The 24,250-nt window shown below is 55.5% G+C and overlaps 17 non-coding genes across 17 annotated transcripts; 10 read left to right on the top strand and 7 right to left on the bottom strand.

The window, feature by feature from the left end:
* The first annotated feature begins 762 nt into the window (after nucleotides 1-762).
* On the top strand, nucleotides 763-836 carry TRNAN-GUU. The gene has a single exon. It is a non-coding gene; the product is annotated as a tRNA-Asn (tRNA).
* Nucleotides 837-1,597: 761 nt separating this feature from the next.
* TRNAM-CAU lies at nucleotides 1,598-1,669 on the bottom strand. The gene has a single exon. It is a non-coding gene; the product is annotated as a tRNA-Met (tRNA).
* A 1,576-nt stretch (nucleotides 1,670-3,245) lies between these two features.
* TRNAN-GUU lies at nucleotides 3,246-3,319 on the top strand. Its single transcript has one exon. It is a non-coding gene; the product is annotated as a tRNA-Asn (tRNA).
* A 771-nt stretch (nucleotides 3,320-4,090) lies between these two features.
* On the bottom strand, nucleotides 4,091-4,162 carry TRNAM-CAU. The gene has a single exon. It is a non-coding gene; the product is annotated as a tRNA-Met (tRNA).
* Nucleotides 4,163-5,734: 1,572 nt separating this feature from the next.
* On the top strand, nucleotides 5,735-5,808 carry TRNAN-GUU. The gene has a single exon. It is a non-coding gene; the product is annotated as a tRNA-Asn (tRNA).
* Nucleotides 5,809-8,221: 2,413 nt separating this feature from the next.
* TRNAN-GUU lies at nucleotides 8,222-8,295 on the top strand. Its single transcript has one exon. It is a non-coding gene; the product is annotated as a tRNA-Asn (tRNA).
* Nucleotides 8,296-9,057: 762 nt separating this feature from the next.
* TRNAM-CAU lies at nucleotides 9,058-9,129 on the bottom strand. Its single transcript has one exon. It is a non-coding gene; the product is annotated as a tRNA-Met (tRNA).
* Nucleotides 9,130-10,698: 1,569 nt separating this feature from the next.
* On the top strand, nucleotides 10,699-10,772 carry TRNAN-GUU. The gene has a single exon. It is a non-coding gene; the product is annotated as a tRNA-Asn (tRNA).
* Nucleotides 10,773-13,181: 2,409 nt separating this feature from the next.
* Nucleotides 13,182-13,255, top strand: TRNAN-GUU. The gene has a single exon. It is a non-coding gene; the product is annotated as a tRNA-Asn (tRNA).
* A 759-nt stretch (nucleotides 13,256-14,014) lies between these two features.
* Nucleotides 14,015-14,086, bottom strand: TRNAM-CAU. The gene has a single exon. It is a non-coding gene; the product is annotated as a tRNA-Met (tRNA).
* A 1,567-nt stretch (nucleotides 14,087-15,653) lies between these two features.
* TRNAN-GUU lies at nucleotides 15,654-15,730 on the top strand. The gene has a single exon. It is a non-coding gene; the product is annotated as a tRNA-Asn (tRNA).
* Nucleotides 15,731-16,496: 766 nt separating this feature from the next.
* On the bottom strand, nucleotides 16,497-16,568 carry TRNAM-CAU. The gene has a single exon. It is a non-coding gene; the product is annotated as a tRNA-Met (tRNA).
* Nucleotides 16,569-18,138: 1,570 nt separating this feature from the next.
* Nucleotides 18,139-18,215, top strand: TRNAN-GUU. The gene has a single exon. It is a non-coding gene; the product is annotated as a tRNA-Asn (tRNA).
* Nucleotides 18,216-20,627: 2,412 nt separating this feature from the next.
* Nucleotides 20,628-20,701, top strand: TRNAN-GUU. Its single transcript has one exon. It is a non-coding gene; the product is annotated as a tRNA-Asn (tRNA).
* A 756-nt stretch (nucleotides 20,702-21,457) lies between these two features.
* TRNAM-CAU lies at nucleotides 21,458-21,529 on the bottom strand. Its single transcript has one exon. It is a non-coding gene; the product is annotated as a tRNA-Met (tRNA).
* Nucleotides 21,530-23,117: 1,588 nt separating this feature from the next.
* On the top strand, nucleotides 23,118-23,191 carry TRNAN-GUU. The gene has a single exon. It is a non-coding gene; the product is annotated as a tRNA-Asn (tRNA).
* Nucleotides 23,192-23,945: 754 nt separating this feature from the next.
* On the bottom strand, nucleotides 23,946-24,017 carry TRNAM-CAU. The gene has a single exon. It is a non-coding gene; the product is annotated as a tRNA-Met (tRNA).
* Between the last annotated feature and the right edge of the window lie 233 nt (nucleotides 24,018-24,250).

The following is a 24,250-nucleotide window of genomic DNA, read 5'->3' on the forward strand; positions in this document are numbered from 1 at the left end:
ATGGGAGTGCTTGTCCAAACGGTCATTTCAGCTGCTGCGGGATCCCCAGTCTCTTTGTTATTGGGGCAGGAGTAATCCAGTGTATTTTCCTGTTGATTTTGGATCAAGGACAGAGTAACTGTACCTGGCATTTGAGGCCTGAGAGCGTCACCCTCGCCTGAAAAGTACTCACCATTAAGGGGTAGGGGTTCCTAACGGCAGCGCATGGAGGGAGGTAGAAATGGATGTTTGTTGGTCTCTTGCAGGTGCTGCTGATGTCCCTTCTGCTGTCTCTGGTGTGGAAAGGCAGAGACAGAGGCGGAGGCGGTTTTGAATCTCTTCAAATTGTTGTTAGTGCTGCAGTTGCTCACCCTAAGCTTATGCCATTAGAGCTCTTTCATGGTGTATTTTGCCCCTGAGAGGTAAAAGGTGTGTTGTTAGGGAGTGAGGTAGCAAACGTTAGTTGCAGAGGTGGTGCATGTGCCACAGAAGTCGTGTGCCCCCCTGGCCCCTGTCCAAGAGTCCAGGATTTGCATAAACCCACCCACTGACCTGTGACTAACAATCTCGCTCTGCTAACTCTTCCAGCAAAACAGGCCAAAGAAAGTGTATGCGAGCACTGTACCACAGCCCCGGTGCTCTTTTCGGTTCCTTCCCACAGAACTTTCCTTCCATAGCAGTCCAGTTCCTTGCTGTTGCTTGGCTAACCACTGCATGCATGTGCTATACCGCACCCTGAGCTGATTCCGGGCTTTTGTGCTCAATACAGCCTTGCCCCTCCATGTCTCTGTGGCGCAATGGGTCAGCGCGTTCGGCTGTTAACCGAAAGGATGGTGGTTCGAGCCCACCCAGGGACGACGCTAAGCCCGTGCTACTTCCTTGCTTCCCTGAGGCCTGTGGGGGGAGCCTCAAAGGTCCCATTTTGCTGCCTCTTGGCCTCAGTGCTTTCAGCTGGTGGTCCAAAGAGCAGGCTGGATGCCATTCAGAAACCCATCTGCCAGCAGCTGTGCCGGAGGCTCAGGCTTAATCCTCAAAGCCGAGCACAAAAACTTTCAGCCGGGAACATTTCGCTCCTTCCCGCCTCCGCCCAAGCGGCAAGGAGAAGCGGAGGAGACAGGCCGGCTCAAAGACACCTCCTCCCACTTCCCTGTACGCTGTGCAAAGCTCTTGGCCTGCCTCATGCCTCGTCAGGAAAGCACGGCCATGCGGCCCAAGCCTGAGTCACGTCCGGCCTGGCCCGCCCGCCCGGCTGACAGCGCGCAGAGCCACGCGAGTCAATGGCAGGTCGAGTCGGGAGCCTCGGCTCTTTCCTGACAGCCACACACACAGCGCTGCCTAGCGCCCCCAGAGCCTCCCTCGTGTTCTCCCGCAGCAGCCGCCTGCCGGTGTGGGTGGGAAAAGGGGACCAGGAAGCACTGCAGCACCATTCCTGGACAGGAGGCCCTCGCCACGCCCAGGCCTGCCTCTTGCCTTCAGCCCAGGCAGCCAGAGGTGCCAGGAGCTCCTGGCAGGCCGCCACTTCGCCTCAGCCACCTCTTGCCTCATGGCCTAGGCTCTTGGGGCTCTGCTGGTCACCCGCTCGCTTGAAGGCCCAGAGGGAAAGAAACAAGCGCACACGTAGCAGAGGATGGTTTCGATCCATCGACCTCTGGGTTATGGGCCCAGCACGCTCCCGCTGCGCCACTCTGCTGCTTCTTCACACTCTCCCCCTGCCACCTAGCTGCCACTATCCGGATTAGTGCCTTACACGCCCTCGCTCTGGCAGGCAGATGCGCAGGCTACTAGGCAGCTGCCCTGGTTACAGGATTTTACAGCTAGCTTCTACAGGGTAAAAAGGATCTATTTGGGGTTTGGACCCCATTGGGAGCTGGGTAGCTGAGTGCCAGAGACGGAGCACTTCTTAAACTGTTTTCAGTTACGCTTGTGGGGGACGAGGTTCAGCCTTGGATCCATGTCTGCAGCAGGCAAGCACCTCTGGCTCAATCGCCCCCTGCCGTATTAGCAGAGTAAAACGCGGAGCGAACGCACACGCCTTGCAAAGGAAGAGGAGCTGGGATCTCGAACAAAAGTCAACATTTTATTAAGATGAAGATCAAAGAAAAAAAAAGTGTACGGTACAGAGTTTGGCGTAGAAGTTTCTGGTGCTCAGGGAACAACGTACAGCTTACCCAAGGGTGCAAAGTTCGGTTTAAAATGGGGTGGCGTAAAAATACATAATCTGCAATAGCCCTGACTGGGGTAAAAGGTTAACGTACAGCCACTGAGTTAGGAGGGTATGTTGTCCATATGAGGGCTACGTTCAGGTGTGGAGTATAACGAGCGGTTACGACGATGAGGATGGATTGACCCGCGTTAGGTGAGTTTTAACGTTCGGTGTTTGGGAATCTTTGCCACAATCTAGTTGAAGCAGGGTCAGTATGAAGTCAACCCTGCCATCTGTTGGTGATCTGTCGTCAAGGCCTTTTGGGGCTGATGTCATTTGCATGGTAACACCCACCCCGGATTGCATGATGGGAGTGCTTGTCCAAACGGTCATTTCAGCTGCTGCGGGATCCCCAGTCTCTTTGTTATTGGGGCAGGAGTAATCCAGTGTATTTTCCTGTTGATTTTGGATCAAGGACAGAGTAACTGTACCTGGCATTTGAGGCCTGAGAGCGTCACCCTCGCCTGAAAAGTACTCACCATTAAGGGGTAGGGGTTCCTAACGGCAGCGCATGGAGGGAGGTAGAAATGGATGTTTGTTGGTCTGTTGCAGGTGCTGCTGATGTCCCTTCTGCTGTCCCTGGTGTGGAAAGACAGAGACGGAGACGGTTTTGAATCTCTTCAAATTGTTGTTAGTGCTGCAGTTGCTCACCCTAAGCTTATGCCGTTAGAGCTCTTTCACGGTGTATTTTGGCCCTGAGAGGTAAAAGGTGTGTTGTTAGGGAGTGAGGTAGCAAACGTTAGTTGCAGAGGTGGTGCATGTGCCACAGAAGTCGTGTGCCCCCCTGGCCCCTGTCCAAGAGTCCAGGATTTGCATAAACCCACCCACTGACCTGTGACTAACAATCTCGCTCTGCTAACTCTTCCAGCAAAACAGGCCAAAGAAAGTGTATGCGAGCACTGTACCACAGCCCCGGTGCTCTTTTCGGTTCCTTCCCACAGAACTTTCCTTCCATAGCAGTCCAGTTCCTTGCTGTTGCTTGGCTAACCACTGCATGCATGTGCTATACCGCACCCTGAGCTGATTCCGGGCTTTTGTGCTCAATACAGCCTTGCCCCTCCATGTCTCTGTGGCGCAATGGGTCAGCGCGTTCGGCTGTTAACCGAAAGGATGGTGGTTCGAGCCCACCCAGGGACGACGCTAAGCCCGTGCTACTTCCTTGCTTCCCTGAGGCCTGTGGGGGGAGCCTCAAAGGTCCCATTTTGCTGCCTCTTGGCCTCAGTGCTTTCAGCTGGTGGTCCAAAGAGCAGGCTGGATGCCATTCAGAAACCCATCTGCCAGCAGCTGTGCCGGAGGCTCAGGCTTAATCCTCAAAGCCGAGCACAAAAACTTTCAGCCGGGAACATTTCGCTCCCTTCCTGCCTCCGCCCAAGCGGCAAGGGAGAAGCGGAGGAGACAGGCCAGCTCAAAGACACCTCCCTCCCACTTCCCTGTACGCTGTGCAAAGCTCTTGGCCTGCCTCATGCCTTGTCAGGAAAGCACGGCCATGCGGCCCAAGCCTGAGTCACGTCCGCGGCCTGGCCCGCCCCGCCCCGGCTGACAGCGCAGAGCCACGCGAGTCAATGGCAGGTCGAGTCGGGAGCCTCGGCTCTTTCCCCTGACAGCCACACACACAGCGCTGCCTAGCGCCCCCAGAGCCTCCCTCGTGTTCTCCCGCAGCAGCCGCCTGCCGGTGTGGGTGGGAAAAGGGGACCAGGAAGCACTGCAGCACCATTCCTGGACAGGAGGCCCTCGCCACGCCCAGGCCTGCCTCTTGCCTTCAGCCCAGGCAGCCAGAGGTGCCAGGGAGCTCCCTGGCAGGCCGCCACTTCGCCTCAGCCACCTCTTGCCTCATGGCCTAGGCTCTTGGGGCTCTGCTGGTCACCCGCTCGCTTGAAGGCCCAGAGGGAAAAGAAACAAGCGCACACGTAGCAGAGGATGGTTTCGATCCATCGACCTCTGGGTTATGGGCCCAGCACGCTCCCGCTGCGCCACTCTGCTGCTTCTTCACACTCTCCCCCTGCCACCTAGCTGCCACTATCCGGATTAGTGCCTTACACGCCCTCGCTCTGGCAGGCAGATGCGCAGGCTACCAGGCAGCTGCCCTGGTTACAGGATTTTACAGCTAGCTTCTACAGGGTAACACGGATCTATGTGGGGTTTGGACCCCATTGGGAGCTGGGTAGCTGAGTGCCAGAGACGGGAGCACTTCTTAAACTGTTTTCAGTTACGCTTGTGGGGGACGAGGTTCAGCCTTGGATCCATGTCTGCAGCAGGCAAGCACCTCTGGCTCAATCGCCCCCCGCCGTATTAGCAGAGTAAAGCGGAGCGAACGCACACGCCTTGCAAAGGAAGAGGAGCTGGGATCTCGAACAAAGTCAACATTTTATTAAGATGAAGATCAAAGAAAAAAAGTGTACGGTACAGAGTTTCGGCGTAGAAGTTTCTGGTGCTCAGGGAACAACGTACAGCTTACCCAAGGGTGCAAAGTTCGGTTTAAAATGGGGTGGCGTAAAATACATAATCTGCAATAGCCCTGACTGGGGGTAAAAGGTTAACGTACAGCCACTGAGTTAGGAGGGTATGTTGTCCATATGAGGGCTACGTTCAGGTGTGGAGTATAACGAGCGGTTACGACGATGAGGATGGATTGACCCGCGTTAGGTGAGTTTTAACGTTCGGTGTTTGGGAATCTTTGCCACAATCTAGTTGAAGCAGGGTCAGTATGAAGTCAACCCTGCCATCTGTTGGTGATCTGTCGTCAAGGCCTTTTGGGGCTGATGTCATTTGCATGGTAACACCCACCCCGGATTGCATGATGGGAGTGCTTGTCCAAACGGTCATTTCAGCTGCTGCGGGATCCCCAGTCTCTTTGTTATTGGGGCAGGAGTAATCCAGTGTATTTTCCTGTTGATTTTGGATCAAGGACAGAGTAACTGTACCTGGCATTTGAGGCCTGAGAGCGTCACCCTCGCCTGAAAAGTACTCACCATTAAGGGGTAGGGGTTCCTAACGGCAGCGCATAGAGGAGGTAGAAATGGATGTTTGTTGGTCTCTTGCAGGTGCTGCTGATGTCCCTTCTGCTGTCCCTGGTGTGGAAAGACAGAGGCGGAGGCGGTTTTGAATCTCTTCAAATTGTTGTTAGTGCTGCAGTTGCTCACCCTAAGCTTATGCCGTTAGAGCTCTTTCACGGTGTATTTTGGCCCTGAGAGATAAAAGGTGTGTTGTTAGGGAGTGAGGTAGCAAACGTTAGTTGCAGAGGTGGTGCATGTGCCACAGAAGTCGTGTGCCCCCCTGGCCCCTGTCCAAGAGTCCAGGATTTGCATAAACCCACCCACTGACCTGTGACTAACAATCTCGCTCTGCTAACTCTTGCAGCAAAACAGGCCAAAGAAAGTGTATGCGAGCACTGTACCACAGCCCCGGTGCTCTTTTCGGTTCCTTCCCACAGAACTTTCCTTCCATAGCAGTCCAGTTCCTTGCTGTTGCTTGGCTAACCACTGCATGCATGTGCTATACCGCACCCTGAGCTGATTCCGGGCTTTTGTGCTCAATACAGCCTTGCCCCTCCATGTCTCTGTGGCGCAATGGGTCAGCGCGTTCGGCTGTTAACCGAAAGGCTGGTGGTTCGAGCCCACCCAGGGATGACGCTAAGCCCGTGCTACTTCCTTGCTTCCCTGAGGCCTGTGGGGGGAGCCTCAAAGGTCCCATTTTGCTGCCTCTTGGCCTCAGTGCTTTCAGCTGGTGGTCCAAAGAGCAGGCTGGATGCCATTCAGAAACCCATCTGCCAGCAGCTGTGCCGGAGGCTCAGGCTTAATCCTCAAAGCCGAGCACAAAACTTTCAGCCGGGAACATTTCGCTCCTTCCGCCTCCGCCCAGCGGCAAGGAGAAGCGGAGGAGACAGGCCGGCTCAAAGACACCTCCCTCCCACTTCCCTGTACGCTGTGCAAAGCTCTTGGCCTGCCTCATGCCTCGTCAGGAAAGCACGGCCATGCGGCCCAAGCCTGAGTCACGTCCGCGGCCTGGCCCGCCCCGCCCCGGCTGACAGCGCGCAGAGCCACGCGAGTCAATGGCAGGTCGAGTCGGGAGCCTCGGCTCTTTCCCCTGACAGCCACACACACAGCGCTGCCTAGCGCCCCAGAGCCTCCTCGTGTTCTCCGCAGCAGCCGCCTGCCGGTGTGGGTGGGAAAAGGGGACCAGGAAGCACTGCAGCACCATTCCTGGACAGGAGGCCCTCGCCACGCCCAGGCCTGCCTCTTGCCTTCAGCCCAGGCAGCCAGAGGTGCCAGGGAGCTCCCTGGCAGGCCGCCACTTCGCCTCAGCCACCTCTTGCCTCATGGCCTAGGCTCTTGGGGCTCTGCTGGTCACCCGCTCGCTTGAAGGCCCAGAGGGAAAAGAAACAAGCGCACACGTAGCAGAGGATGGTTTCGATCCATCGACCTCTGGGTTATGGGCCCAGCACGCTCCGCTGCGCCACTCTGCTGCTTCTTCACACTCTCCCCCTGCCACCTAGCTGCCACTATCCGGATTAGTGCCTTACACGCCCTCGCTCTGGCAGGCAGATGCGCAGGCTACTAGGCAGCTGCCCTGGTTACAGGATTTTACAGCTAGCTTCTACAGGGTAAAAAGGATCTATTTGGGGTTTGGACCCCATTGGGAGCTGGGTAGCTGAGTGCCAGAGACGGGAGCACTTCTTAAACTGTTTTCAGTTACGCTTGTGGGGGACGAGGTTCAGCCTTGGATCCATGTCTGCAGCAGGCAAGCACCTCTGGCTCAATCGCCCCCCGCCGTATTAGCAGAGTAAAACGCGGAGCGAACGCACACGCCTTGCAAAGGAAGAGGAGCTGGGATCTCGAACAAAAGTCAACATTTTATTAAGATGAAGATCAAAGAAAAAAAAAGTGTACGGTACAGAGTTTCGGCGTAGAAGTTTCTGGTGCTCAGGGAACAACGTACAGCTTACCCAAGGGGTGCAAAGTTCGGTTTAAAATGGGGTGGCGTAAAAAATACATAATCTGCAATAGCCCTGACTGGGGGTAAAAGGTTAACGTACAGCCACTGAGTTAGGAGGGTATGTTGTCCATATGAGGGCTACGTTCAGGTGTGGAGTATAACGAGCGGTTACGACGATGAGGATGGATTGACCCGCGTTAGGTGAGTTTTAACGTTCGGTGTTTGGGAATCTTTGCCACAATCTAGTTGAAGCAGGGTCAGTATGAAGTCAACCCTGCCATCTGTTGGTGATCTGTCGTCAAGGCCTTTTGGGGCTGATGTCATTTGCATGGTAACACCCACCCCGGATTGCATGATGGGAGTGCTTGTCCAAACGGTCATTTCAGCTGCTGCGGGATCCCCAGTCTCTTTGTTATTGGGGCAGGAGTAATCCAGTGTATTTTCCTGTTGATTTTGGATCAAGGACAGAGTAACTGTACCTGGCATTTGAGGCCTGAGAGCGTCACCCTCGCCTGAAAAGTACTCACCATTAAGGGGTAGGGGTTCCTAACGGCAGCGCATGGAGGAGGTAGAAATGGATGTTTGTTGGTCTCTTGCAGGTGCTGCTGATGTCCCTTCTGCTGTCCCTGGTGTGGAAAGACAGAGACGGAGGCGGTTTTGAATCTCTTCAAAATGTTGTTAGTGCTGCAGTTGCTCACCCTAAGCTTATGCCGTTAGAGCTCTTTCACGGTGTATTTTGGCCCTGAGAGGTAAAAGGTGTGTTGTTAGGGAGTGAGGTAGCAAACGTTAGTTGCAGAGGTGGTGCATGTGCCACAGAAGTCGTGTGCCCCCCTGGCCCCTGTCCAAGAGTCCAGGATTTGCATAAACCCACCCACTGACCTGTGACTAACAATCTCGCTCTGCTAACTCTTGCAGCAAAACAGGCCAAAGAAAGTGTATGCGAGCACTGTACCACAGCCCGGTGCTCTTTCGGTTCCTTCCCACAGAACTTTCCTTCCATAGCAGTCCAGTTCCTTGCTGTTGCTTGGCTAACCACTGCATGCATGTGCTATACCGCACCCTGAGCTGATTCCGGCTTTTGTGCTCAATACAGCCTTGCCCCTCCATGTCTCTGTGGCGCAATGGGTCAGCGCGTTCGGCTGTTAACCGAAAGGATGGTGGTTCGAGCCCACCCAGGGACGGCGCTAAGCCCGTGCTACTTCCTTGCTTCCCTGAGGCCTGTGGGGAGCCTCAAGGTCCCATTTTGCTGCCTCTTGGCCTTAGTGCTTTCAGCTGGTGGTCCAAAGAGCAGGCTGGATGCCATTCAGAAACCCATCTGCCAGCAGCTGTGCCGGAGGCTCAGGCTTAGTCCTCAAAGCCGAGCACAAAAACTGTCAGCCGGGACCATTTCGCTCCTTCCGCCTCCGCCCAAGCGGCAAGGGAGAAGCGGAGGAGACAGGCCGGCTCAAAGACACCTCCCTCCCACTTCCCTGTACGCTGTGCAAAGCTCTTGGCCTGCCTCATGCCTCGTCAGGAAAGCACGGCCATGCGGCCCAAGCCTGAGTCACGTCCGCGGCCTGGCCCGCCGCCCGGCTGACAGCGCGCAGAGCCACGCGAGTCAATGGCAGGTCGAGTCGGGAGCCTCGGCTCTATCAACTGACATCCACACACACAGCGCTGCCTAGCGCCCCCAGAGCCTCCCTCGTGTTCTCCCGCAGCAGCCGCCTGCCGGTGTGGGTGGGAAAAGGGGACCAGGAAGCACTGCAGCACCATTCCTGGACAGGAGGCCCTCGCCACGCCCAGGCCTGCCTCTTGCCTTCAGCCCAGGCAGCCAGAGGTGCCAGGAGCTCCTGGCAGGCCGCCACTTCGCCTCAGCCACCTCTTGCCTCATGGCCTAGGCTCTTGGGGCTCTGCTGGTCACCCGCTCGCTTGAAGGCCCAGAGGGAAAGAAACAAGCGCACACGTAGCAGAGGATGGTTTCGATCCATCGACCTCTGGGTTATGGGCCCAGCACGCTCCCGCTGCGCCACTCTGCTGCTTCTTCACACTCTCCCCCTGCCACCTAGCTGCCACTATCCGGATTAGTGCCTTACACGCCCTCGCTCTGGCAGGCAGATGCGCAGGCTACTAGGCAGCTGCCCTGGTTACAGGATTTTACAGCTAGCTTCTACAGGGTAAAAAGGATCTATTTGGGGTTTGGACCCCATTGGGAGCTGGGTAGCTGAGTGCCAGAGACGGGAGCACTTCTTAAACTGTTTTCAGTTACGCTTGTGGGGGACGAGGTTCAGCCTTGGATCCATGTCTGCAGCAGGCAAGCACCTCTGGCTCAATCGCCCCCCGCCGTATTAGCAGAGTAAAGCGGAGCGAACGCACACGCCTTGCAAAGGAAGAGGAGCTGGGATCTCGAACAAAAGTCAACATTTTATTAAGATGAAGATCAAAGAAAAAAAAAGTGTACGGTACAGAGTTTCGGCGTAGAAGTTTCTGGTGCTCAGGGAACAACGTACAGCTTACCCAAGGGGTGCAAAGTTCGGTTTAAAATGGGGTGGCGTAAAAAATACATAATCTGCAATAGCCCTGAGGGGGTAAAGGTTAACGTACAGCCACTGAGTTAGGAGGGTATGTTGTCCATATGAGGGCTACGTTCAGGTGTGGAGTATAACGGCGGTTCTGACGATGAGGATGGATTGACCAGCGTTAGGTGAGTTTTAACGTTCGGTGTTTGGGAATCTTTGCCACAATCTAGTTGAAGCAGGGTCAGTATGAAGTCAACCCTGCCATCTGTTGGTGATCTGTCGTCAAGGCCTTTTGGGGCTGATGTCATTTGCATGGTAACACCCACCCGGATTGCATGATGGGAGTGCTTGTCCAAACGGTCATTTCAGCTGCTGCGGGATCCCCAGTCTCTTTGTTATTGGGGCAGGAGTAATCCAGTGTATTTTCCTGTTGATTTTGGATCAAGGACAGAGTAACTGTACCTGGCATTTGAGGCCTGAGAGCGTCACCCTCGCCTGAAAAGTACTCACCATTAAGGGTAGGGGTTCCTAACGGCAGCGCATGGAGGGAGGTAGAAATGGATGTTTGTTGGTCTCTTGCAGGTGCTGCTGATGTCCCTTCTGCTGTCCCTGGTGTGGAAAGACAGAGGCGGAGGCGGTTTTGAATCTCTTCAAATTGTTGTTAGTGCTGCAGTTGCTCACCCTAAGCTTATGCCGTTAGAGCTCTTTCACGGTGTATTTTGGCCCTGAGAGGTAAAAGGTGTGTTGTTAGGGAGTGAGGTAGCAAACGTTAGTTGCAGAGGTGGTGCATGTGCCACAGAAGTCGTGTGCCCCCTGCTCCTGTCCAAGAGTCCAGGATTTGCATAAACCCACCCACTGACCTGTGACTAACAATCTCGCTCTGCTAACTCTTGCAGCAAAACAGGCCAAAGAAAGTGTATGCGAGCACTGTACCACAGCCCGGTGCTCTTTTCGGTTCCTTCCCACAGAACTTTCCTTCCATAGCAGTCCAGTTCCTTGCTGTTGCTTGGCTAACCACTGCATGCATGTGCTATACCGCACCCTGAGCTGATTCCGGCTTTTGTGCTCAATACAGCCTTGCCCCTCCATGTCTCTGTGGCGCAATGGGTCAGCGCGTTCGGCTGTTAACCGAAAGGATGGTGGTTCGAGCCCACCCAGGGACGGCGCTAAGCCCGTGCTACTTCCTTGCTTCCCTGAGGCCTGTGGGGAGCCTCAAAGGTCCCATTTTGCTGCCTCTTGGCCTCAGTGCTTTCAGCTGGTGGTCCAAAGAGCAGGCTGGATGCCATTCAGAAACCCATCTGCCAGCAGCTGTGCCGGAGGCTCAGGCTTAATCCTCAAAGCCGAGCACAAAAACTTTCAGCCGGGAACATTTCGCTCCCTTCCGCCTCCGCCCAGCGGCAAGGGAGAAGCGGAGGAGACAGGCCGGCTCAAGACACCTCCCTCCCACTTCCCTGTACGCTGTGCAAAGCTCTTGGCCTGCCTCATGCCTCATCAGGAAAGCACGGCCATGCGGCCCAAGCCTGAGTCACGTCCGCGGCCTGGCCCACCGCCCGGCTGACAGCGCGCAGAGCCACGCGAGTCAATGGCAGGTCGAGTCGGGAGCCTCGGCTCTTTCCTGACAGCCACACACACAGCGCTGCCTAGCGCCCCAGAGCCTCCCTCGTGTTCTCCGCAGCAGCCGCCTGCCGGTGTGGGTGGGAAAAGGGGACCAGGAAGCACTGCAGCACCATTCCTGGACAGGAGGCCCTCGCCACGCCCAGGCCTGCCTCTTGCCTTCAGCCCAGGCAGCCAGAGGTGCCAGGAGCTCCCTGGCAGGCCGCCACTTCGCCTCAGCCACCTCTTGCCTCATGGCCTAGGCTCTTGGGGCTCTGCTGGTCACCGGCTCGCTTGAAGGCCCAGAGGAAAGAAACAAGCGCACACGTAGCAGAGGATGGTTTGATCCATCGACCTCTGGGTTATGGGCCCAGCACGCTCCCGCTGCGCCACTCTGCTGCTTCTTCACACTCTCCCCCTGCCACCTAGCTGCCACGATCCGGATTAGTGCCTTACACGCCCTCGCTCTGGCAGGCAGATGCGCTGGCTCCTAGGCAGCTGCCGTGGTTACAGGATTTTACAGCTAGCTTCTACAGGGTAAAAAGGATCTATTTGGGGTTTGGACCCCATTGGGAGCTGGGTAGCTGAGTGCCAGAGACGGGAGCACTTCTTAAACTGTTTTCAGTTACGCTTGTGGGGGACGAGGTCAGCCTTGGATCCATGTCTGCAGCAGGCAAGCACCTCTGGCTCAATCGCCCCCTGCCGTATTAGCAGAGTAAAACGCGGAGCGAACGCACACGCCTTGCAAAGGAAGAGGAGCTGGGATCTCGAACAAAAGTCAACATTTTATTAAGATGAAGATCAAAGAAAAAAAAAGTGTACGGTACAGAGTTTCGGCGTAGAAGTTTCTGGTGCTCAGGGAACAACGTACAGCTTACCCAAGGGGTGCAAAGTTCGGTTTAAAATGGGGTGGCGTAAAAATACATAATCTGCAATAGCCCTGAGGGGGTAAAGGTTAACGTACAGCCACTGAGTTAGGAGGGCATGTTGTCCATATGAGGGCTACGTTCAGGTGTGGAGTATAACGGCGGTTCTGACGATGAGGATGGATTGACCAGCGTTAGGTGAGTTTTAACGTTCGGTGTTTGGGAATCTTTGCCACAATCTAGTTGAAGCAGGGTCAGTATGAAGTCAACCCTGCCATCTGTTGGTGATCTGTCGTCAAGGCCTTTTGGGGCTGATGTCATTTGCATGGTAACACCCACCCGGATTGCATGATGGGAGTGCTTGTCCAAACGGTCATTTCAGCTGCTGCGGGATCCCCAGTGTCTTTGTTATTGGGGCAGGAGTAATCCAGTGTATTTTCCTGTTGATTTTGGATCAAGGACAGAGTAACTGTACCTGGCATTTGAGGCCTGAGAGCGTCACCCTCGCCTGAAAAGTACTCACCATTAAGGGTAGGGGTTCCTAACGGCAGCGCATGGAGGAGGTAGAAATGGATGTTTGTTGGTCTCTTGCAGGTGCTGCTGATGTCCTTTCTGCTGTCCCTGGTGTGGAAAGACAGAGGCAGAGGCGGTTTTGAATCTCTTCAAATTGTTGTTAGTGCTGCAGTTGCTCACCTAAGCTTATGCCGTTAGATCTTAGATCTCTTTCACGGTGTATTTTGGTCCTGAGAGCTAAAAGGTGTGTTGTTAGGGAGTGAGGTAGCAGACGTTAGTTGCAGAGGTGGTGCATGTGCCACAGAAGTCGTGTTGATCCCCCGCCCTGCTCCTGTCCAAGAGTCCAGGATTTGCATAAACCCACCCACTGACCTGTGACTAACAATCTCGCTCTGCTAACTCTTGCAGCAAAACAGGCCAAAGAAAGTGTATGCGGCACTGTACCACAGCCCGGTGCTCTTTTCGGTTCCTTCCCACAGAACTTTCCTTCCATAGCAATCCAGTTCCTTGCTTTTGCTTGGCTAACCACTGCATGCATGTGCTATACCGCACCCTGAGCTGATTCCGGCTTTTGTGCTCAATACAGCCTTGCCCCTCCATGTCTCTGTGGCGCAATGGGTCAGCGCGTTCGGCTGTTAACCGAAAGGATGGTGGTTCGAGCCCACCCAGGGACGGCGCTAAGCCCTGCTACTTCCTTGCTTTCCTGAGGCCTGTGGGAGCCTCAAAGGTCCCATTTGCTGCCTCTTGGCCTCAGTGCTTTCAGCTGGTGGTCCAAAGAGCAGGCTGGATGCCATTCAGAAACCCATCTGCCAGCAGCCGTGCCGGAGGCTCAGGCTTAATCCTCAAAGCCGAGCACAAAAACTTTCAGCCGGGAACATTTCGCTCCCTTCCGCCTCCGCCCAGCGGCAAGGAGAAGCGGAGGAGACAGGCCGGCTCAAGACACCTCCCTCCCACTTCCCTGTACGCTGTGCAAAGCTCTTGGCCTGCCTCATGCCTCATCAGGAAAGCACGGCCATGCGGCCCAAGCCTGAGTCACGTCCGCGGCCTGGCCCACCCGCCCGGCTGACAGCGCGCAGAGCCACGCGAGTCAATGGCAGGTCGAGTCGGGAGCCTCGGCTCTTTCCTGACAGCCACACACACAGCGCTGCCTAGCGCCCCCAGAGCCTCCCTCGTGTTCTCCCGCAGCAGCCGCCTGCCGGTGTGGGTGGGAAAAGGGGACCAGGAAGCACTGCAGCCTCATTCCTGGACAGGAGGCCCTCGCCACGCCCAGGCCTGCCTCTTGCCTTCAGCCCAGGCAGCCAGAGGTGCCAGGGAGCTCCTGGCAGGCCGCCACTTTGCCTCAGCCACCTCTTGCCTCATGGCCTAGGCTCTTGGGGCTCTGCTGGTCACCGGCTCGCTTGAAGGCCCAGAGGGACAAGAAACACGCGCACGCGTAGCAGAGGATGGTTTCGATCCATCGACCTCTGGGTTATGGGCCCAGCACGCTCCCGCTGCGCCACTCTGCTGCTTCTTCACACTCTCCCCCTGTCACCTAGCTGCCACTATCCGGATTAGTGCCTTACATGCCCTCGCTCTGGCAGGCAGATGCGCTGGCTGCTAGGCAGCTGCCCTGGTCACAGGATTTTACAGCTAGCTTCTACAGGGTAAAAAGGATCTATTTGGGGTTTGGACCCCATTGGGAGCTGGGTAGCTGAGTGCCAGAGACAGGAGCACTTCTTAAACTGTTTTCAGTTACGCTTGTGGGGACGAGGTCAGCCTTGGATCCGTGTCTGCAGCAGGCAAGCACCTCTGGCTCAATCGCCCCCGCCGTATTAGCAGACTAAAGCGCGGAGGACGCACACGCCTTGCAAAGGAAGAGGAGCTGGGATCTCGAACAAAAGTCAGCATTTTATTAAGATGAGGTTCAAAGAAAAAAAGTTACGGTACAGAGTTTTGGCGTAGAAGTTTCTGGTGCTCAGGGAACAACGTACAGCGTACCCAAGGGGTGCAAAGTTCGGTTTAAAATGGGGTGGCGTAAGGAATACATAATCTGCAATAGCCCTGACTGGGGTAAAGGTTAACGTACAGACACTGAGTTAGGAGGGCATGTTGTCCATATGAGGGCTACGTTCAGGTGTGGAGTATAACGAGCGGTTCTGACGATGAGGATGGATTGACCAGCGTTAGGTGAGTTTTAACGTTCGGTGTTTTGGAATCTTTGCCACAATCTAGTTGAAGCAGGGTCAGTATGAAGTCTACCCTGCCATCTGTTGGTGATCTGTCGTCAAGGCCTTTTGGGGCTGATGTCATTTGCATGGTTACACCCACCCGGATTGCATGATGGGAGTGCTTGTCCAAACGGTCATTTCAGCTGCTGCGGGATCCCCAGTGTCTTTGTTATTGGGGCAGGAGTAATCCAGTGTATTTTCCTGTTGGTTTTGGATCAAGGACAGAGTAACTGTACCTGGCCTTTGAGGCCTGAGAGCGTCACCCTCGCCAGAAAAGTACTCACCATTAAGGGTAGGGGTTCCTAACGGCAGCGCATGGAGGAGGTAGAAATGGATGTTTGTTGGTCTCTTGCAGGTGCTGCTGATGTCCTTTCTGCTGTCCCTGGTGTGGAAAGACAGAGGCAGAGGCGGTTTTGAATCTCTTCAAATTGTTGTGAGTGCTGCAGTTGCTCACCCTAAGCTTATGCCGTTAGATCTTAGATCTCTTTCACGGTGTATTTTGGTCCTGAGAGCTAAAGGTGTGTTGTTAGGGAGTGAGGTAGCAGACGTTAGTTGCAGAGGTGGTGCATGTGCCACAGAAGTCGTGTTGATCCCCGCCCCTGCTCCTGTCCAAGAGTCCAGTATTTGCATAAACCCACCCACTCACCTGTGACTAACAATCTCGCTCTGCTAACTCTTCCAGCAAAACAGACCAAAGAAAGTGTATGCGGCGCTGTACCACAGCCCGGTGCTCTTTTCGGTTCCTTCCCACAGAACTTTCCTTCCATAGCAATCCAGTTCCTTGCTTTTGCTTGGCTAACCACTGTAGGCATGTGCTATACCGTACCCTGAGCTGATTCCCGGCTTTTGTGCTCAATACAGCCTTGCCCCCTCTGTGGCGCAATGGGTCAGCGCGTTCGGCTGTTAACCGAAAGGATGGTGGTTCGAGCCCACCCAGGGACGGCGCTAAGCCCCTGCTACTGCCTTGCTTTCCCGAGGCCTGTATGGGGAGCCTCAAGGTCCCATTTGCTACCTCTTGGCCTCAGAGCTTTCAGCTGGTGGTCCAAAGAGCAGGCTGGATGCCATTCAGAAACCCATCTGCCAGCAGCCGTGCCGGAGGCTCAGGCTTAATCCTCAAAGCCGAGCACAAAAACTTTCAGCCGGGAACATTTCGCTCCCTTCCCGCCTCCGCCCAAGCGGCAAGGGAGAAGCGGAGGAGACAGGCCGGCTCAAAGACACCTCCCTCCCACTTCCCTGTACGCTGTGCAAAGCTCTTGGCCTGCCTCATGCCTCATCAGGAAAGCACGGCCATGCGGCCCAAGCCTGAGTCACGTCCGCGGCCTGGCCCACCCCGCCCGGCTGACGGCGCGCAGAGCCACGCGAGTCAATGGCAGGTCGAGTCGGGAGCCTCGGCTCTTTCCCCTGACAGCCACACACACAGCGCTGCCTAGCGCCCCCAGAGCCTCCCTCGTGTTCTCCCGCAGCAGCCGCCTGCCGGTGTGGGTGGGAAAAGGGGACCAGGAAGCACTGCAGCCTCATTCCGGGACAGGAGGCCCTCGCCACGCCCAGGCCTGCCTCTTGCCTTCAGCCCAGGCAGCCAGAGGTGCCGAGCTCCCTGGCAGGCCGCCGCTTTGCCTCAGCCACCTCTTGCCTCATGGCCTAGGCTCTTGGGGCTCTGCTGGTCACCGCTCGCTTGAAGGCCCAGAGGGAAAAGAAACAAGCGCACGCGTAGCAGAGGATGGTTTCGATCCATCGACCTCTGGGTTATGGGCCCAGCACGCTCCCGCTGCGCCACTCTGCTGCTTCTTCACACTCTCCCCCTGTCACCTAGCTGCCACTATCCGGATTAGTGCCTTACATGCCCTCGCTCTGGCAGGCAGATGCGCTGGCTGCTAGGCAGCTGCCCTGGTCACAGGATTTTACAGCTAGCTTCTACAGGGTAAAAAGGATCTATTTGGGGTTTGGACCCCATTGGGAGCTGGGTAGCTGAGTGCCAGAGACGGGAGCACTTCTTAAACTGTTTTCAGTTACGCTTGTGGGGACGAGGGTCAGCCTTGGATCCGTGTCTGCAGCAGGCAAGCACCTCTGGCTCAATCGCCCCCCGCCGTATTAGCAGACTAAAACGCGGAGCGAACGCACACGCCTTGCAAAGGAAGAGGAGCCGGGATCTCGAACAAAAGTCAGCATTTTATTAAGATGAGGTTCAAAGAAAAGAAAATTACGGTACAGAGTTTTGGCGTAGAAGTTTCTGGTGCTCAGGAACAACGTACAGCTTACCCAAGGGGTGCAAAGTTCGGTTTAAAATGGGGTGGCGTAAGGAATACATAATCTGCAATAGCCCTGAGGGGGTAAAGGTTAACGTACAGACACTGAGTTAGGAGGGCATGTTGTCCATATGAGGGCTACGTTCGGGTGTGGAGTATAACGGCGGTTCTGACGATGAGGATGGATTGACCAGCGTTAGGTGAGTTTTAACGTTCAGTGTTTTGGAATCTTTGCCACAATCTAGTTGAAGCAGGGTCAGTATGAAGCCTACCCTGCCATCTGTTGGTGATCTGTCGTCAAGGCCTTTTGGGGCTGATGTCATTTGCATGGTTACACCCACCCGGATTGCATGATGGGAGTGCTTGTCCAAACGGTCATTTCAGCTGCTGCGGGATCCCCAGTGTCTTTGTTATTGGGGCAGGAGTAATCCAGTGTATTTTCCTGTTGGTTTTGGATCAAGGACAGAGTAACTGTACCTGGCCTTTGAGGCCTGAGAGCGTCACCCTCGCCTGAAAAGTACTCACCATTAAGGGGTAGGGGTTCCTAACGGCAGCGCGTGGAGGAGGTAGAAATGGATGTTTGTTGGTCTCTTGCAGGTGCTGCTGATGTCCTTTCTGCTGTCCCTGGTGTGGAAAGACAGAGGCAGAGGCGGTTTTGAATCTCTTCAAATTGTTGTGAGTGCTGCAGTTGCTCACCTAAGCTTATGCCGTTAGATCTTAGATCTCTTTCACGGTGTATTTTGGTCCTGAGAGCTAAAAGGTGTGTTGTTAGGGAGTGAGGTAGCAGACGTTAGTTGCAGAGGTGGTGCATGTGCCACAGAAGTCGTGTTGATCCCCCGCCCTGCTCCTGTCCAAGAGTCCAGTATTTGCATAAACCCACCCACTCACCTGTGACTAACAATCTCGCTCTGCTAACTCTTCCAGCAAAACAGACCAAAGAAAGTGTATGCGGCGCTGTACCACAGCCCGGTGCTCTTTTCGGTTCCTTCCCACATAACTTTCCTTCCATAGCAATCCAGTTCCTTGCTTTTGCTTGGCTAACCACTGTAGGCATGTGCTATACCGTACCCTGAGCTGATTCCCGGCTTTTGTGCTCAATACAGCCTTGCCCCCTCTGTGGCGCAATGGGTCAGCGCGTTCGGCTGTTAACCGAAAGGATGGTGGTTCGAGCCCACCCAGGGACGGCGCTAAGCCCCTGCTACTGCCTTGCTTTCCCGAGGCCTGTATGGGAGCCTCAAAGGTCCCATTTGCTACCTCTTGGCCTCAGAGCTTTCAGCTGGTGGTCCAAAGAGCAGGCTGGATGCCATTCAGAAACCCATCTGCCAGCAGCCGTGCCGGAGGCTCAGGCTTAATCCTCAAAGCCGAGCACAAAAACTTTCAGCCGGGACCATGTCGCTCCTTCCGCCTCCGCCCAGCGGCAAGGGAGAAGCGGAGGAGACAGGCCGGCTCAAAGACACCTCCTCCCACTTCCCTGTACGCTGTGCAAAGCTCTTGGCCTGCCTCATGCCTCATCAGGAAAGCACGGCCATGCGGCCCAAGCCTGAGTCACGTCCGCGGCCTGGCCCACCCGCCCGGCTGACAGCGCGTAGAGCCACGCGAGTCAATGGCAGGTCGAGTCGGGAGCCTCGGCTCTTTCCCCTGACAGCCACACACACAGCGCTGCCTAGCGCCCCCAGAGCCTCCCTCGTGTTCTCCCGCAGCAGCCGCCTGCCGGTGTGGGTGGGAAAAGGGGACCAGGAAGCACTGCAGCCTCATTCCGGGACAGGAGGCCCTCGCCACGCCCAGGCCTGCCTCTTGCCTTCAGCCCAGGCAGCCAGAGGTGCCAGGAGCTCCTGGCAGGCCGCCGCTTTGCCTCAGCCACCTCTTGCCTCATGGCCTAGGCTCTTGGGGCTCTGCTGGTCACCGGCTCGCTTGAAGGCCCAGAGGAAAGAAACAAGCGCCGCGCGTAGCAGAGGATGGTTTCGATCCATCGACCTCTGGGTTATGGGCCCAGCACGCTCCGCTGCGCCACTCTGCTGCTTCTTCACACTCTCCCCCTGTCACCTAGCTGCCACTATCCGGATTAGTGCCTTACATGCCCTCGCTCTGGCAGGCAGATGCGCTGGCTGCTAGGCAGCTGCCCTGGTCACAGGATTTTACAGCTAGCTTCTACAGGGTAAAAGGATCTATTTGGGGTTTGGACCCCATTGGGAGCTGGGTAGCTGAGTGCCAGAGACAGGAGCACTTCTTAAACTGTTTTCAGTTACGCTTGTGGGGACGAGGGTCAGCCTTGGATCCGTGTCTGCAGCAGGCAAGCACCTCTGGCTCAATCGCCCCCGCCGTATTAGCAGACTAAAGCGCGGAGGCGAACGCACACGCCTTGCAAAGGAAGAGGAGCTGGGATCTCGAACAAAAGTCAGCATTTTATTAAGATGAGGTTCAAAGAAAAAAAAATTATGCGGTACAGAGTTTTGGCGTAGAAGTTTCTGGTGCTCAGGGAACAACGTACAGCTTACCCAAGGGTGCAAAGTTCGGTTTAAAATGGGGTGGCGTAAGGAATACATAATCTGCAATAGCCCTGAGGGGGTAAAGGTTAACGTACAGACACTGAGTTAGGAGGGCATGTTGTCCATATGAGGGCTACGTTCGGGTGTGGAGTATAACGGCGGTTCTGACGATGAGGATGGATTGACCAGCGTTAGGTGAGTTTTAACGTTCGGTGTTTTGGAATCTTTGCCACAATCTAGTTGAAGCAGGGTCAGTATGAAGTCTACCCTGCCATCTGTTGGTGATCTGTCGTCAAGGCCTTTTGGGGCTGATGTCATTTGCATGGTTACACCCACCCCGGATTGCATGATGGGAGTGCTTGTCCAAACGGTCATTTCAGCTGCTGCGGGATCCCCAGTGTCTTTGTTATTGGGGCAGGAGTAATCCAGTGTATTTTCCTGTTGGTTTTGGATCAAGGACAGAGTAACTGTACCTGACCTTTGAGGCCTGAGAGCGTCACCCTCGCCTGAAAAGTACTCACCATTAAGGGTAGGGGTTCCTAACGGCAGCGTGGAGGGAGGTAGAAATGGATGTTTGTTGGTCTCTTGCAGGTGTTGCTGATGTCCTTTCTGCTGTCCCTGGTGTGGAAAGACAGAGGCAGAGGCGGTTTTGAATCTCTTCAAATTGTTGTGAGTGCTGCAGTTGCTCACCCTAAGCTTATGCCGTTAGATCTTAGATCTCTTTCACGGTGTATTTTGGTCCTGAGAGCTAAAGGTGTGTTGTTAGGGAGTGAGGTAGCAGACGTTAGTTGCAGAGGTGGTGCATGTGCCACAGAAGTCGTGTTGATCCCCCGCCCTGCTCCTGTCCAAGAGTCCAGTATTTGCATAAACCCACCCACTCACCTGTGACTAACAATCTCGCTCTGCTAACTCTTCCAGCAAAACAGACCAAAGAAAGTGTATGCGGCGCTGTACCACAGCCCTGGTGCTCTTTTCGGTTCCTTCCCAGAACTTTCCTTCCATAGCAATCCAGTTCCTTGCTTTTGCTTGGCTAACCACTGTAGGCATGTGCTATACCGTACCCTGAGCTGATTCCCGGCTTTTGTGCTCAATACAGCCTTGCCCCTCCATGTCTCTGTGGCGCAATGGGTCAGCGCGTTCGGCTGTTAACCGAAAGGATGGTGGTTCGAGCCCACCCAGGGACGGCGCTAAGCCCCTGCTACTGCCTTGCTTTCCCGAGGCCTGTATGGGAGCCTCAAAGGTCCCATTTGCTACCTCTTGGCCTCAGAGCTTTCAGCTGGTGGTCCAAAGAGCAGGCTGGATGCCATTCAGAAACCCATCTGCCAGCAGCCGTGCCGGAGGCTCAGGCTTAGTCCTCAAAGCCGAGCACAAAAACTTTCAGCCGGGAACATTTCGCTCCTTCCGCCTCCGCCCAGCGGCAAGGGAGAAGCGGAGAGACAGGCCGGCTCAAGACACCTCCCTCCCACTTCCCTGTACGCTGTGCAAAGCTCTTGGCCTGCCTCATGCCTCATCAGGAAAGCACGGCCATGCGGCCCAAGCCTGAGTCACGTCCGCGGCCTGGCCCACCCGCCCGGCTGACGCGCGCAGAGCCACGAGTCAATGGCAGGTCGAGTCGGGAGCCTCGGCTCTTTCCTGACAGCCACACACACAGCGCTGCCTAGCGCCCCAGAGCCTCCCTCGTGTTCTCCGCAGCAGCCGCCTGCCGGTGTGGGTGGGAAAAGGGGACCAGGAAGCACTGCAGCCTCATTCCGGGACAGGAGGCCCTCGCCACGCCCAGGCCTGCCTCTTGCCTTCAGCCCAGGCAGCCAGAGGTGCCAGGGAGCTCCTGGCAGGCCGCCGCTTTGCCTCAGCCACCTCTTGCCTCATGGCCTAGGCTCTTGGGGCTCTGCTGGTCACCGGCTCGCTTGAAGGCCCAGAGGGAAAGAAACAAGCGCCGCGCGTAGCAGAGGATGGTTTCGATCCATCGACCTCTGGGTTATGGGCCCAGCACGCTCCCGCTGCGCCACTCTGCTGCTTCTTCACACTCTCCCCTGTCACCTAGCTGCCACTATCCGGATTAGTGCCTTACATGCCCTCGCTCTGGCAGGCAGATGCGCTGGCTGCTAGGCAGCTGCCCTGGTCACAGGATTTTACAGCTAGCTTCTACAGGGTAAAAGGATCTATTTGGGGTTTGGACCCCATTGGGAGCTGGGTAGCTGAGTGCCAGAGACAGGAGCACTTCTTAAACTGTTTTCAGTTACGCTTGTGGGGACGAGGTCAGCCTTGGATCCGTGTCTGCAGCAGGCAAGCACCTCTGGCTCAATCGCCCCCGCCGTATTAGCAGACTAAAGCGCGGAGCGACGCACACGCCTTGCAAAGGAAGAGGAGCTGGGATCTCGAACAAAATTAAGCATATTATTAAGATTATGTTCAAAGAAAAAAAAATTTTAATTTAAAGATTTTTGGCGTAGAAGTTTCTGGTGCTCAGGGAACAACGTACAGCTTACCCAAGGGGTGCAAAGTTCGGTTTAAAATGGGGTGGCGTAAGGAATACATAATCTGCAATAGCCCTGAGGGGGGGTAAAAGGTTAACGTACAGACACTGAGTTAGGAGGGCATGTTGTCCATATGAGGGCTACGTTCGGGTGTGGAGTATAACGGCGGTTCTGACGATGAGGATGGATTGACCAGCGTTAGGTGAGATTTAACGTTCGGTGTTTTGGAATCTTTGCCACAATCTAGTTGAAGCAGGGTCAGTATGAAGTCTACCCTGCCATCTGTTGGTGATCTGTCGTCAAGGCCTTTTGGGGCTGATGTCATTTGCATGGTTACACCCACCCGGATTGCATGATGGGAGTGCTTGTCCAAACGGTCATTTCAGCTGCTGCGGGATCCCCAGTGTCTTTGTTATTGGGGCAGGAGTAATCCAGTGTATTTTCCTGTTGGTTTTGGATCAAGGACAGAGTAACTGTACCTGACCTTTGAGGCCTGAGAGCGTCACCCTCGCCTGAAAAGTACTCACCATTAAGGGGTAGGGGTTCCTAACGGCAGCGCGTGGAGGGAGGTAGAAATGGATGTTTGTTGGTCTCTTGCAGGTGCTGTTGATGTTCTTTCTGCTGTCCCTGGTGTGGAAAGGCAGAGGCAGAGGCGGTTTTCAATCTCTTCAAATTGTTGTGAGTGCTGCAGTTGCTCACCCTAAGCTTATGCCGTTAGATCTTAGATCTCTTTCACGGTGTATTTTGGTCCTGAGAGCTAAAAGGTGTGTTGTTAGGGAGTGAGGTAGCAGACGTTAGTTGCAGAGGTGGTGCATGTGCCACAGAAGTCGTGTTGATCCCCCCCGCCCCTGCTCCTGTCCAAGAGTCCAGTATTTGCATAAACCCACCCACTCACCTGTGACTAACAATCTCGCTCTGCTAACTCTTCCAGCAAAACAGACCAAAGAAAGTGTATGCGAGCGCTGTACCACAGCCCTGGTGCTCTTTTCGGTTCCTTCCCAGAGAACTTTCCTTCCATAGCAATCCAGTTCCTTGCTTTTGCTTGGCTAACCACTGTAGGCATGTGCTATACCGTACCCTGAGCTGATTCCCGGCTTTTGTGCTCAATACAGCCTTGCCCCTCCATGTCTCTGTGGCGCAATGGGTCAGCGCGTTCGGCTGTTAACCGAAAGGATGGTGGTTCGAGCCCACCCAGGGACGGCGCTAAGCCCCTGCTACTGCCTTGCTTTCCCGAGGCCTGTATGGGGAGCCTCAAAGGTCCCATTTGCTACCTCTTGGCCTCAGAGCTTTCAGCTGGTGGTCCAAAGAGCAGGCTGGATGCCATTCAGAAACCCATCTGCCAGCAGCCGTGCCGGAGGCTCAGGCTTAATCCTCAAAGCCGAGCACAAAAACTTTCAGCCGGGAACATTTCGCTCCCTTCCGCCTCCGCCCAGCGGCAAGGGAGAAGCGGAGGAGACAGGCCGGCTCAAGACACCTCCTCCCACTTCCCTGTACGCTGTGCAAAGCTCTTGGCCTGCCTCATGCCTCATCAGGAAAGCACGGCCATGCGGCCCAAGCCTGAGTCACGTCCGCGGCCTGGCCCACCCGCCCCGGCTGACGGCGCGCAGAGCCACGCGAGTCAATGGCAGGTCGAGTCGGGAGCCTCGGCTCTTTCCCCTGACAGCCACACACACAGCGCTGCCTAGCGCCCCCAGAGCCTCCCTCGTGTTCTCCCGCAGCAGCCGCCTGCCGGTGTGGGTGGGAAAAGGGGACCAGGAAGCACTGCAGCCTCATTCCGGGACAGGAGGCCCTCGCCACGCCCAGGCCTGCCTCTTGCCTTCAGCCCAGGCAGCCAGAGCTCCCTGGCAGGCCGCCGCTTTGCCTCAGCCACCTCTTGCCTCATGGCCTAGGCTCTTGGGGCTCTGCTGGTCACCGGCTCGCTTGAAGGCCCAGAGGAAAGAAACAAGCGCACGCGTAGCAGAGGATGGTTTCGATCCATCGACCTCTGGGTTATGGGCCCAGCACGCTCCCGCTGCGCCACTCTGCTGCTTCTTCACACTCTCCCCCTGTCACCTAGCTGCCACTATCCGGATTAGTGCCTTACATGCCCTCGCTCTGGCAGGCAGATGCGCTGGCTGCTAGGCAGCTGCCCTGGTCACAGGATTTTACAGCTAGCTTCTACAGGGTAAAGGATCTATTTGGGGTTTGGACCCCATTGGGAGCTGGGTAGCTGAGTGCCAGAGACAGGAGCACTTCTTAAACTGTTTTCAGTTACGCTTG

Source organism: Mauremys reevesii, linkage group 12 (assembly GCF_016161935.1).
Source record: "Mauremys reevesii isolate NIE-2019 linkage group 12, ASM1616193v1, whole genome shotgun sequence".
NCBI classification, from domain to species: domain Eukaryota; kingdom Metazoa; phylum Chordata; order Testudines; family Geoemydidae; genus Mauremys; species Mauremys reevesii.